A 14,664-nucleotide genomic window follows, 5' to 3' on the forward strand; every position below is an offset into this window, starting at 1 on the left:
GTCGGTATTTTATACCATTTTAATGTTCAATCTGTCAGACACTGCAACACAAGGGTATCTTGGTACAGACCTGCAATCAACTTCGACAACTTCCACTAGTGAGAGGGGCTGGATTTGAGAGGGACCTGACCTCTCAACATCTGAGTTCTTACCTCTCCTAGTGGCCTACGTCTCACCTCTTGGCGCTATAAAAAGCTCCATCCTGTCACTTCTTCTCCATATTGTTTCATACTATGGAACAATGCTCTTCTCCAGACTGAGGGACTGACCACCTCAAAACTTTAAGGGTGATGGACTGATTACATCGTCTTCAAGTATCTTCTGCTTCTATCAACTTTTCTGTACTTGACTGAAGAAGCCTACTGTGTAGGCGAAACGTTTCATAATAAAGATACCTAACTGTTGCATATGTGTCTTACCTAACAACCTGTCGGTATTTTATACCATTTTAATGTTCAATCTGTCAGACACTGCAACACAAGGGTATCTTGGTACAGACCTGCAATCAACTTCGACAACTTCCACTAGTGAGAGGGGCTGGATTTGAGAGGGACCTGACCTCTCAACATCTGAGTTCTTACCTCTCCTAGTGGCCTACGTCTCACCTCTTGGCGCTATAAAAAGCTCCATCCTGTCACTTCTTCTCCATATTGTTTCATACTATGGAACAATGCTCTTCTCCAGACTGAGGGACTGACCACCTCAAAACTTTAAGGGTGATGGACTGATTACATCGTCTTCAAGTATCTTCTGCTTCTATCAACTTTTCTGTACTTGACTGAAGATCCAATACAAAGAGGAAGGCGTAAGGAGAGGAGGAGTATGAGGTAATCAGTCCCTCAGCCTGGAGTCGATGTGTTCAGTCCATCAATCTTGTAGAATGTACAGCATAGGGCCGTAGACGTGGCTTATATACTGTAGTGAGGTGACTTGAAGCAGGCGGAGGCGGGGTCATAGTGGTACCATCCACTAGTCGAAGTAGGTCTTTGTCCAAAGGTTGAACAAGCCACTGGATGGCGAAACGTCTACAATAAAGATACCCAGATGTTGCACATGTGTCTTACTCTCATCTTGTCGGTATTATATACCATTCGTACACAACTTGTCAGACACTGCAACATCATGGAATCTTAATTCTGAGGACATGTACATAACCTATGTCCTGGAATTTGTATTGATAAAGCCACTGGATGGCGAAACGTCTACAATAAAGATACCCAGATGTTGCACATGTGTCTTACCCTTCCTCTTTGTATTGGACTGATGAAGCCACTGTGTGGCGAAACGTTTCCTGAATAAAGATTCCCATATGCTGCATAAGTGTCTCAATCTTCACTTTGTCAATGGTCCAAGTCCAAGTCGGACCAAAACGTCGTCGTAAGCTTCTCTCTTTTATGTGCGGGTTATTTGTGTATCGTTCCAGTCACGGTATTGTGCCTTTTTTTGTTATTTAATTCGCGGAACTGGAGCACAGCTCCAATTCCCTAAATCAAGAGCCCCTCACCAACATCAAGGAACCTTCCTTGAGGGGGCCAAATAATGGAAATGGGAAATTCTCTGTATGTTTATCTCAGTAGAAATGAAAGAAAGTAAAATCAGGCTACTTGAAGAATAGTGGACTTCGACACAATATTAAGAGTATCAGATAGAGGAATGGATCCAGGAGTTTTTATTAAAAAAAAATCTCACCAGCTGATTATATAAATGAAATTGTGAGAAACTCTTATGCCACACTGCCAAACGATAAAAATATATGGATGGTGAAATGTTAGCGTAAGTGCTTTATAACTTATATCAAGCCAAAATTCCAATACGCAGTGGTTGTGTGGCACCTTATCTGTACTTTCTTCGAGCTCATTTGCTAGTTCATTTCTGACAGTATTTCATAGCTTCTTTTTCGACTCCTTCATGATAAAGTTGATATGTTAGCCAAGAAGAGTACCCAGAAGGAGAATGTAGAATATAACTTTGGTATAACTGTGTCTAGCATTAGGAATAATATTAGGAGAGAAGTAAATAATGAAAATGATTGTTATAGCAATGCAGTTAGAAGCCTGAGTAGATCTATAACCCACTATGATAACATGAACGTAGATAAGTATGTTTATGGAGCAACTTGCAATGTGAACAGACTGAATGATGTTATAGTGACCAGGCTTAGGCTTACCTGGAGAGAGTTCCGGGGATCAACGCCCCCGCGGCCCGGTCTGTGACCAGGCCTCCTGGTGGATCAGAGCCTGATCAACCAGGCTGTTGCTGCTGGCTGCACGCAAACCAATGTACGAGCCACAGCCCGGCTGGTCAGGAACCGACTTTAGGTGCTTGTCCAGTGCCAGCTTGAAGACTGCCAGGGGTCTGTTGGTAATCCCCCTTATGTATGCTGGGAGGCAGTTGAACAGTCTCGGGCCCCTGACACTTATTGTATGGTCTCTTAACGTGCTAGTGGCACCCCTGCTTTTCAGGGGGGATGTTGCATCATCTGCCAAGTCTTTTGCTTTCGTAGTGAGTGATTTTCGTGTGCAAGTTCGGTACTAGTCCCTCTAGGATTTTCCAGGTGTATATAATCATTAGTTTCTTTTTTTTGAAATACCAGACGTATACTGTGAATTTCACAGACCCAAACTTATGCCTAGAACAGATTAACTCGGTGGCACTCGATGTATGCACAAGGCTTATTCCTCTAAGAAAAAGGAGGAGTAGATGTAAAATAGAAAGAGACAGGCGCTCCCTTTACAGGCGACGGAAAAGAATAACAGAGCGGCTAAAAGAGGTCAATATATCAGAAATGCGCAGGGAGACACTGGTCAGAGAAATAGCAAGCATCGAACTTAAGCTAAAAGAATCCTTTAGGAGTCAGGAATCGCGGGAAGAACTAAAAGCCATAAATGAAATCGAAAGAAACCCAAAGTATTTCTTCTCCTATGCCAAATCAAAATCGAGAACAACGTCCAGTATTGGGCCCCTACTTAAACAAGATGGGTCCTACACAGATGACAGCAAGGAAATGAGTGAGCTACTCAAGTCCCAATATGACTCAGTTTTTAGCAAGCCGCTAACCAGACTGAGAGTCGAAGATCAAAATGAATTTTTTATGAGAGAGCCACAAAATTTGATTAACACAAGCCTATCCGATGTTATCCTGACGCCAAATGACTTCGAACAGGCGATAAATGACATGCCCATGCACTCTGCCCCAGGGCCAGACTCATGGAACTCTGTGTTCATCAAGAACTGCAAGAAGCCCCTATCACGAGCCTTTTCCATCCTATGGAGAGGGAGCATGGACACGGGGGTCGTCCCTCAGTTACTAAAAACAACAGACATAGCCCCATTCCACAAAGGGGGCAGTAAAGCAACAGCAAAGAACTACAGACCAATAGCACTAACATCCCATATCATAAAAATCTTTGAAAGGGTCCTAAGAAGCAAGATCACCACCCATCTAGAAACCCATCAGTTACACAACCCAGGGCAACATGGGTTTAGAACAGGTCGCTCCTGTCTGTCTCAACTACTGGATCACTACGACAAGGTCCTAAATGCACTAGAAGACAAAAAGAATGCAGATGTAATATATACAGACTTTGCAAAAGCCTTCGACAAGTGTGACCATGGCGTAATAGCGCACAAAATGCGCGCTAAAGGAATAACAGGAAAAGTTGGTCGATGGATCTATAATTTCCTCACTAACAGAACACAGAGAGTAGTCGTCAACAGAGTAAAGTCCGAGGCAGCTACGGTGAAAAGCTCTGTTCCACAAGGCACAGTACTAGCTCCCATCTTGTTCCTCATCCTCATATCCGACATAGACAAGGATGTCAGCCACAGCACCGTGTCTTCCTTTGCAGATGACACCCGAATCTGCATGACAGTGTCTTCCATTGCAGACACTGCAAGGCTCCAGGCGGACATCAACCAAATCTTTCAGTGGGCTGCAGAAAACAATATGAAGTTCAACGATGAGAAATTTCAATTACTCAGATATGGTAAACATGAGGAAATTAAATCTTCATCAGAGTACAAAACAAGTTCTGGCCACAAGATAGAGCGAGACACCGACGTCAAGGACCTGGGAGTGATTATGTCGGAGGATCTCACCTTCAAGGACCATAACATTGTATCAATCGCATCTGCTAGAAAAATGACAGGATGGATAATGAGAACCTTCAAAACTAGGGAGGCCAAGCCCATGATGACACTCTTCAGGTCACTTGTTCTATCTAGGCTGGAATATTGCTGCACTCTAACAGCACCTTTCAAGGCAGGTGAAATTGCCGACCTAGAAAATGTACAGAGAACTTTCACGGCGCGCATAACGGAGATAAAACACCTCAATTACTGGGAGCGCTTGAGGTTTCTAAACCTGTATTCCCTGGAACGCAGGAGGGAGAGATACATGATTATATACACCTGGAAAATCCTAGAGGGACTAGTACCGAACTTGCACACGAAAATCACTCACTACGAAAGCAAAAGACTTGGCAGACGATGCACCATCCCCCCAATGAAAAGCAGGGGTGTCACTAGCACGTTAAGAGACCATACAATAAGTGTCAGGGGCCCGAGACTGTTCAACTGCCTCCCAGCACACATAAGGGGGATTACCAACAGACCCCTGGCAGTCTTCAAGCTGGCACTGGACAAGCACCTAAAGTCAGTTCCTGATCAGCCGGGCTGTGGCTCGTACGTTGGTTTGCGTGCAGCCAGCAGCAACAGCCTGGTTGATCAGGCGCTGATCCACCAGGAGGCCTGGTCACAGACCGGGCCGCGGGGGCGTTGACCCCCGAAACTCTCTCCAGGTAAACTCCAGGTAACCTGTAGTTACCAGAGGTCGCAATATACACAACGAGAAGCAATTATTACTACAGAAAAAGCGTCCATCCTCCAAAATTTCCACCAGTCAACTATAGTTATAATATAGCATTTATTGTGGTGGAGACGAAAAAAAAAAACTAGAAACGCTAGATAAAGCGACTGATAAACAAGGGTTGAGGCTCGACCGTTCGTCACTGTAGGAGCTGCCAGAAATCATCGGTTTCTTCAACACGCAAGTTATACTTTTGTATCAATCAAATCACATATTACTCGGGTAGATAATTTCAAGTAGATCCTTCATGTGTTAGCCCAAATCACCGACTAGTATGTTTTAAATACGTGACCCACTGATCAGATCAGATCGACTGGTCCGAACCCTCGACTGGTCCGAACCCTTGATGGTCCGAACCCTTGACTGGTTTCAAACGGATTCGTTGGACAATAGAGCAGACTGTAAACGGATGGGGTTGTAGGCGCCCTTATCAAACACAAACAATAAATATAAATCAGGAACGTACACGGTAAGCTGTCCAATTAGTTAGAAATAGAAATACAAATAGCTAGAGCTTCATTTAAGGAGGTTATTAATAGAGTATTCAAGAGGTTGCTAGTAGAATTACAGTAAATCAACCATTCAAATCATTATGAAGCTCTGTGTAGTCTGCAGTCAGTCCTGCTTAAGCAGGACACAATAGATATCTACCCTCTACCAGGATACACAGCAATTCACAACTGCAGACCAAACCAAGTTGGGGTGGTATTGCAATCTATTACTCTAACCAATTATCTTGTATTAGCACCACTTGCTTTAGTGATGAATATGGGGAATACATTTTTGCTAATTTTACTGTAAAAAACCTTAAGACACCCATAACAATCGGTGCCATTTACCGGATACCTCACACAAACATCCCAAATTTCAGTGAGAAATTAAAGTCACTAATAACAAACAGACAAATGAATAAGCACCACCTACTCTTAGCTGGAGACTTCAACATCAACCTTGGCATACTAGATGATCAGCCTGTAACCGATTTCATCAACAATATGAACACCACAATGGAAATAAATGGTATAAAATACCGACACAATGGAAATATAAACACAAATGCAGTATAATGTGATCCTTTATTGACAACGTTTCACCCACACAGTGGGCTTTTTCAAGTCACACACAGATCTACCTGGGGTGGAAGGTACGGGAGTATTTATAGTCATGTCAGAATGTTGAGGTCAGGTGGAGAATGCTGCATCTGATGATCTACCGGGTGGGGTTATAGAGTCTTGGGTTGCTTGGCAGGGGTATTGGACAAGTTGTAGACCTTCTGCAGTGTTCTATGTTCTTATGTGGGATAGCGATGAAGAAGTTTCTTGGCGAGTGGTTCAGCTATGTTATAGAAGCCATTGTTCTGGTTGAAATTGTTGGTTATAGAGATAAGCGATGATTCCAGGATTCTTCTGTATTGAGTGTTGTCTTCGTTGGCTATAAGTCTTGAGTTTCTGTAGTTAATTAAATGGTTGTGTGAATTGCGATGTTGTACACAGGCATTCCTTGTATCGTCAGTCCTGCTTGCATATTGGTGTTCTGAAATGCGTGTTTGGAGGTCTCTTGATGTTTCGCCCACATATAATGTGTTGCAGTCATTACAAGGAATTATGTATACCCCTGCAGAGGATGGAGGCTTGGAAGAATCCTGGAATCATCGCTTATCTCTATAACCAACAATTTCAACCAGAACAATGGCTTCTATAACATAGCTGAACCACTCGCCAAGAAACTTCTTCATCGCTATCCCACATAAGAACATAGAACACTGCAGAAGGTCTACAACTTGTCCAATACCCCTGCCAAGCAACCCAAGACTCTGTTGTTAGGTAAGACACATATGCAACAGTTAGACAACTTTATTCCGAAACGTTTCGCCTACACAGTAGGCTTCTTCAGTCGAATACAGAAAGTAGGCAGGAACAGTAGAGATGTGAAGACGATGTAATCAGTCCATCACCCTTGAAGTCGTAGAATTTGAGGTTGTCAGTCCCTCGGCCTGGAGAAGTTCAGTTCCATAGTCAGGAACTATCTGAAGATCAAGCGACAGTGCGGAGACTTAAATACTGTCGGAAGGAGAGGTGCAGGGTAGTAGTAGTAGTAGTAGTAGTAGTAGTAGTAGTAGTAGTAGTAGTAGTGAGAGGCCACTGAGAGGTCATGTCCCTCTCAGATCCAACACTTCTCACTTGAAAAGCTTGTCCAAGGTGTTTTCTGTACCAAGATGCCACGTGTTGCAGTGTCTGACAAGATGAACATCAAAATGGTATACAATACCGACAGGTTGTTAGGTAAGACACATATGCAACAGTTAGACAACTTTATTCCGAAACGTTTCGCCTACACAGTAGGCTTCTTCAGTCGAATACAGAAAGTAGGCAGGAACAGTAGAGATGTGAAGACGATGTAATCAGTCCATCACCCTTGAAGTCGTAGAATTTGAGGTTGTCAGTCCCTCGGCCTGGAGAAGTTCAGTTCCATAGTCAGGAACTATCTGAAGATCAAGCGACAGTGCGGAGACTTAAATACTGTCGGAAGGAGAGGTGCAGGGTAGTAGTAGTAGTAGTAGTAGTAGTAGTGAGAGGCCACTGAGAGGTCATGTCCCTCTCAGATCCAACACTTCTCACTTGAAAAGCTTGTCCAAGGTGTTTTCTGTACCAAGATGCCACGTGTTGCAGTGTCTGACAAGATGAACAACCTGTCGGTATTGTATACCATTTTGATGGTCATCTTGTCAGACACTGCAACACGTGGCATCTTGGTACAGAAAACACCTTGGACAAGCTTTTCAAGTGAGAAGTGTTGGATCTGAGAGGGACATGACCTCTCAGTGGCCTCTCACTACTACTACTACTACTACTACTACTACTACTACTACTACTACTACCCTGCACCTCTCCTTCCGACAGTATTTAAGTCTCCGCACTGTCGCTTGATCTTCAGATAGTTCCTGACTATGGAACTGAACTTTTCCAGGCCGAGGGACTGACAACCTCAAATTCTACGACTTCAAGGGTGATGGACTGATTACATCGTCTTCATATCTCTACTGTTCCTGCCTACTTTCTGTATTCGACTGAAGAAGCCTACTGTGTAGGCGAAACGTTTCGGAATAAAGTTGTCTAACTGTTGCATATGTGTCTTACCTAACAACCTGTCGGTATTGTATACCATTTTGATGTTCATCTTGTCAGACACTGCAACACGTGGCATCTTGGTACAGAAAACACCTTGGACAAGCTTTTCAAGTGAGAAGTGTTGGATCTGAGAGGGACATGACCTCTCAGTGGCCTCTCACTACTACTACTACTACTACTACTACTACTACTACTACTACTACTACTACTACTACTACTACTACTACTACTACTACTACCCTGCACCTCTCCTTCCGACAGTATTTAAGTCTCCGCACTGTCGCTTGATCTTCAGATAGTTCCTGACTATGGAACTGAACTTCTCCAGGCCGAGGGACTGACAACCTCAAATTCTACGACTTCAAGGGTGATGGACTGATTACATCGTCTTCACATCTCTACTGTTCCTGCCTACTTTCTGTATTCGACTGAAGAAGCCTACTGTGTAGGCGAAACGTTTCGGAATAAAGTTGTCTAACTGTTGCATATGTGTCTTACCTAACAACCTGTCGGTATTGTATACCATTTTGATGTTCATCTTGTCAGACACTGCAACACGTGGCATCTTGGTACAGAAAACACCTTGGACAAGCTTTTCAAGTGAGAAGTGTTGGATCTGAGAGGGACATGACCTCTCAGTGGCCTCTCACTACTACTACTACTACTACTACTACTACTACTACTACTACTACTACCCTGCACCTCTCCTTCCGACAGTATTTAAGTCTCCGCACTGTCGCTTGATCTTCGGATAGTTCCTGACTATGGAACTGAACTTCTCCAGGCCGAGGGACTGACAACCTCAAATTCTACGACTCCAAGGGTGATGGACTGATTACATCGTCTTCACATCTCTACTGTTCCTGCCTACTTTCTGTATTCGACTGAAGAAGCCTACTGTGTAGGCGAAACGTTTCGGAATAAAGTTGTCTAACTGTTGCATATGTGTCTTACCTAACAACCTGTCGGTATTGTATACCATTTTGATGTTCAACCCAAGACTCTATAACCCCACCCGGTAGATCATCAGATGCAGCATTCTCCACCTGACCTCAACATTCTGACATGACTATAAATACTCTCGTACCTTCCAACCCCAGGTAGATCCGTGTGTGACTTGAAAAAGCCCACTGTGTGGGTGAAACGTTGTCAATAAAGGATCACATTATACTGCATTTGTGTTTATATTTCCATGAACAACACACTTCTCATACCAACAATAACTAAACCAACCAGGCTCACTGAAACAAGTGCAACCATAATAGACCACATATGGACCAATATACTAGCTCCCCTTTAAATCAGGGATAATCACAGATAGCACTACAGACCACTACCCTACCTTCCTCCTGACAAATATTAGTAAACCACCACTTGAATACAACAAAGTTTCATTTAGACTCCATGATGAGGCCTCAATAAGGAAGTTCACAGCTGACCTAGAGACTGTTGACTGGCCTACAGAATTCTCCAAGGCCAATGGTATTGATGACTGGACAGACATTTTTCTTAACAAATTACTTAGACTATACAACAAACATTGTCCTATAAAAACGAAACAGATCACAAACAAACGGCTTGGTTGCCCATGGCTAACCAGCACCATTCTGAAATCCATTGACAAGAAACACCAATATGAAAAGCAATATAGACAGGGCTTAATACATAAAGATATTCTAAAACACTATTCATCAGTTCTCACCAAAGTAATAAAGCCAAACAACTATACTACTCCAGTAGATTCACAGACACTAGAGGCGATATAAAAAAGACCTGGAAAACACTCTCTCAGATTCTAGGGACCCACAAACTGAAAAAAACCAAGAATATTGTCCTAACTAAACCTAATGAAACACCACTACATCCCACTGACACAGCTAACAAGATAAAAGACTTCTTCTCAACCATAGGATCTAATCTCGCCAATAAAATCCCACATACTAGTGCCCATGCCGGGGACTACCTAGATGGGAATTTCCCAAATTCCTTCTATCTTGCACCAACTGAGCCCTCGGAAGTCACCGAGATTATAAAGTCACTTAAAAACAACTCGGGGAATCTGTCTAATGCCCCACCATTACTGTACAAGCGGGCGGCCCATATCCTTTCGCATGCTATTTCATTACTTTTTAACAAGTCACTAGAAACTAGCACCTTCCCGAAACTACTCAAGATGGCACGGGTTACACCAATACATAAAGGTGGTGACCCTACAGACTTAAACAACTATAGGCCAATATCAAACTTACCATTGCTATCCAAAATCTTTGAGAAACTCGTGCACAGGAGACTATATTCATTTATAACAGCACAAAACATACTCAACCCCTGCCAATTTGGATTTAGGAAAAATAAAAGCACTAATGATGCAATCATAAAAATGCTAGATCTGCTTTACACAGCATTGGAAAATAAGGAATATCCACTAGGAATTTTTATTGACCTAAGAAAAGCTTTTGACACAGTAGACCACGACATTCTACTCCACAAACTTGACCATTACGGTATAAGAGGCCATGCGCTTGCTTATTTCAAATCTTACCTTACTAATAGGTATCAGTATGTTACCATTAAAGACTCAGCATCAACAACGCGGCCACTTGATACTGGAGTTCCGCAGGGAAGTGTCCTTGGTCCCCTGCTCTTCCTCATATACATCAATGATCTTCCAAATGTATCCCAACACCTGAAACCCATTCTCTATGCTGACGACATGACTTATGTCATCTCTCACCCTAATCTTGCCACCCTCAACACCATTGTTAACGAGGAGCTGATCAAAATATCGACTTGGATGACAGCCAATAAACTTACGCTTAACACTGACAAAACCTACTATATTATGTTTGGTAGCAGAGCAGGATATGCACAAATTAACATTAAGATCGACAACACTCTAATTACCAGACATAATGAGGGCAAATTCCTAGGCCTATACCTTGACAACAACCTGAATTTCAGCACCCATATCGAACACATAACCAAAAAAGTATCCAAAACAGTTGGGATCCTCTCCAAGATACGATACTATGTGCCGCAAAATGCCCTTCTCACACTATACCACTCACTTATTTATCCATACCTCACCTATGCTATTTGTGCTTGGGGATCAACTGCAGCAACACACCTAAAGCCAATAATAACCCAACAAAAAGCTGCAGTAAGAATAATCACTAAATCCCATCCCTGGCAACACCCCCCCCCCCACTCTTCATAGATCTAAACTTACTCCCTGTTCAGTACATCCACACTTACTACTGTGCAATCTACATCTACAGGACCTTAAACTCCAATATCAACCTTGACCTAAAACGCTTTCTTGATAGTTGTGACAGAACCCACAGGCATAACACCAGACACAAACATCTCTACGACATTCCCCATGTCCGACTAAACCTTTACAAAAATTCAATGTATGTCAAAGGCCCTAAAATCTGGAACACCCTACCTGAGAACTCTAGAACTGCAGACACATTCATCACCTTCAAAACTACCATTAGAAAACATCTTATCTCCCTGATAAACCCCATCAACTAACTACACGAATACCACCTGGTGGTTCACACTTACACTCACTCACCCATTTGAACATAAACAGAAATATTAATCTCAATCTTAAAATAATGAATCCTATGATACTCCAATACTGAAACTATGTACTATGCCAAAACAAAATCATTCACATTGCTAAACTCACAAACTAATATTTAGTCACTTAGCCATAATACCAACTTACCTCATAATTTGTAATATTTTAAAATAAAGAATTAAACTAAGTCTGCCCGGAATGCCTAGCCATGCTAGGCGTTCTAGTTGTACACTCTGTAATCATTATTTAACTACATGTATACCACACAACAACCAAATTCTGTAAATTCAACATTGTAATCTTTATAGAGAATAAACTTTGAATTTGAATTTGAATTTGAATCAAACAAACGGGCTTCCACATGGATAAATTGTCATTTTTGTGGAAATTGGTGTCACGCCCCTTGTGCAGATATCCAAGAACTAGCTACAAGCAGTATTAAAACAGGGAAGTGTTTTTGGGTATGCCCAAATGAGGAAAATCTGTGGACTAAAATCACAAGGGTATTAAAAGAGGATAACATCAAAGCTGCTTTCATAGACAACCTGGAAGCTTTCTACAACAGATGGGAACATAAAAAGTCTGGGCTGAATGGTACTGCTCTTGATACTGGCCATGTAGTCAGAAACTGTAAGGCTGGAGGTGATGTCCTGGTAGTCAGTAAATGTGGGGCTGATAGTGCTGTCCTGGGAGACAGTAATGGTGAAGCTGGAGGTGCTGTCCTGGGACACAGTAATGGTGAAGCTGGAGGTGCTGTCCTGGGAGACAGTAATGGTGAAGCTGGAGGTGCTGTCCTGGGAGACAGTAATGGTGAAGCTGGAGGTGCTGTCCTGGGACACAGTAATGGTGAAGCTGGAGGTGCTGTCCTGGGAGACAGTAATGGTGAAGCTGGAGGTGCTGTCCTGGGAGACAGTAATGGTGAAGCTGGAGGTGCTGTCCTGGGAGACAGTAATGGTGAACCTGGAGGTGCTGTCCTGGGAGACAGTAATGGTGAAGCTGGAGATTTTGTCCAGGTAGTCGGGAATTATACTCAAGAAGGAATACATATAAATGACCTCATAGGGGACAGGAGCCGTAGTGGGGAAACAAGTGTAGTCAAAGATAAGATAAAACCAATATTGCAAACTAGAAATACCACAGGAAATAGCAAACAAGAGGACTCCACTAGCTATAGTGAGGATATATTACCAAAAACAACTGGTGGGAGCTCCATTGTTGGTGCTAGGGAGGATAGGAATAAGACAGGAAAACATGCACGAACAGGGAATACAGTCACAGAAACCCAAGGCAAACAGAAACCAAGCCTGTGCACATACTATGCACTTGGTATCTGCAGACATGGGAAATCTGGAAAAACAGACGGGACGTGCAACTATGACCACCCTAGAAAATGCCATGCCCATATGACAACAGGAAAATGCAAACTCCCTTCCTGTAAGCTTTTTCACCCTGAAATGTGTACCTCTTCAGTACAGGAAAGACTGTGCTATAACTTAAATTGCCAGGCACACCATCTAAAGGGTACAAAAAGATACAAAACATCCAGGCCATGGGAAAACCTGGGTAGCCACAGCCACTCAAGAGGGAGAGGTTTTTTAGTGCCAGGAAGGAAAAAAAACTGGCAGGAAATGGCAGAAATCGTACACCAAATCCAGTCATTCCTGGAGTGGAACCACAGTCGATGGCCTCCACTCCAAACCAACAGATACAGATACTAATGCCGGAGAAAAAATCCCCCCCCCAGTACCAACAATACCACCAGTCCGATGACATTCTTCTTTGCAAATATACAGGGTCTAAAGCCAGCAACAAACAACAAAATACCTTTCATCCATGGACTGCTTGCAGAGGCAAAGGCAATGTTCACGGCTTTCACTGAGACCCACATAAAGGATCACTTGGACAACGAAATATGGATCCCAGGTTACAACCTATACAGATGTGACAGAGTGAACAGGCAAAAGGGGGGGGGGGGGGTTGGCCTGTACATTGCAGAGTCACTTGTTTGCACAGAACTGCTAAATGCCTCAAATGATGTAGTGGAAGTTTTAGCAGTAAAGGTCGAGAACCAAAACCTAGTCATTGTGGTAGTCTACAAGCCTCCACATGCAACATCCCAGCAATTCCAGGAACAGCTGTTAAAAATTGACCACTGTCTGGAAAATCTTCCAGCTCCTGCACCCAACATCTTGCTCCTGGGGGATTTCAGCTTAAGGCACCTAAAATGGAGGAATATAGCAAATAATATTGTTGCAGTAATAACACCAGGAGGCAGCTCTAATGAAAACTCATACTCACACGAGCTTTTAAATCTCTGCACAAAATTCAATTTAAACCAGCAAATAATAGAGCCTACTAGACTGGAGAATACACTAGACCTCATCTTCACTAACAATGATGATCTGATAAGAAATGTCACCATATCAAAAACAATATACTCAGATCACAAATTAATTGAGGTTCAGACATGTATGCGCGGAGCCCCAGACCGAGATAATGAGATGAGTCATGAGGGAGCATTCACCAAATTCAACTTCAATAACAAAAACATAAAGTGGGACCAAGTAAACCAAGTCCTAACCGATATAAGCTGGGAAGATATACTAAGCAACACAGACCCCAACGTATGCCTAGAACAGATTAACTTGGTGGCACTCGATGTATGCACAAGGCTTATTCCTCTAAGAAAAAGGAGGAGTAGATGTAAAATAGAAAGAGACAGGCGCTCCCTTTACAGGCGACGGAAAAGAATAACAGAGCGGCTAAAAGAGGTCAATATATCTGAAATGCGTAGGGAGACACTGGTCAGAGAAATAGCAAGCATCGAACTCAAGCTAAAGGAATCTTATAGGAGTCAGGAATCGCGGGAAGAACTAAAAGCCATAAATGAAATCGAAAGAAACCCAAAGTATTTCTTCTCCTATGCCAAATCAAAGTCGAGAACAACATCCAGTATTGGGCCCCTACTTAAACAAGATGGGTCCTACACAGATGACAGCAAGGAAATGAGTGAGCTACTCAAGACCCAATATGACTCAGTTTTTAGCAAGCCTCTAACCAGACTGAGAGTCGAAGATCAA

At 42.8% G+C, this 14,664-nt stretch overlaps 1 protein-coding gene across 2 annotated transcripts in view; it reads left to right on the top strand.

Moving 5' to 3' along the window:
- Positions 1-5,205: 5,205 nt before the first annotated feature.
- Positions 5,206-14,664, top strand: part of LOC128686638 (DNA repair protein RAD51 homolog 3-like) — a 61,124-nt gene continuing 51,665 nt past the window's right edge. For both annotated transcript variants that reach the window (XM_070080262.1, XM_070080264.1), the window contains exon 1: positions 5,206-5,336. The gene's annotated coding sequence lies outside the window, so the exon portion shown is untranslated. The remainder of the gene's footprint in view (positions 5,337-14,664) is intronic.

The sequence above is a fragment of the Cherax quadricarinatus genome, unplaced genomic scaffold (assembly GCF_038502225.1).
Source record: "Cherax quadricarinatus isolate ZL_2023a unplaced genomic scaffold, ASM3850222v1 Contig257, whole genome shotgun sequence".
Lineage (NCBI taxonomy): Eukaryota > Metazoa > Arthropoda > Malacostraca > Decapoda > Parastacidae > Cherax > Cherax quadricarinatus.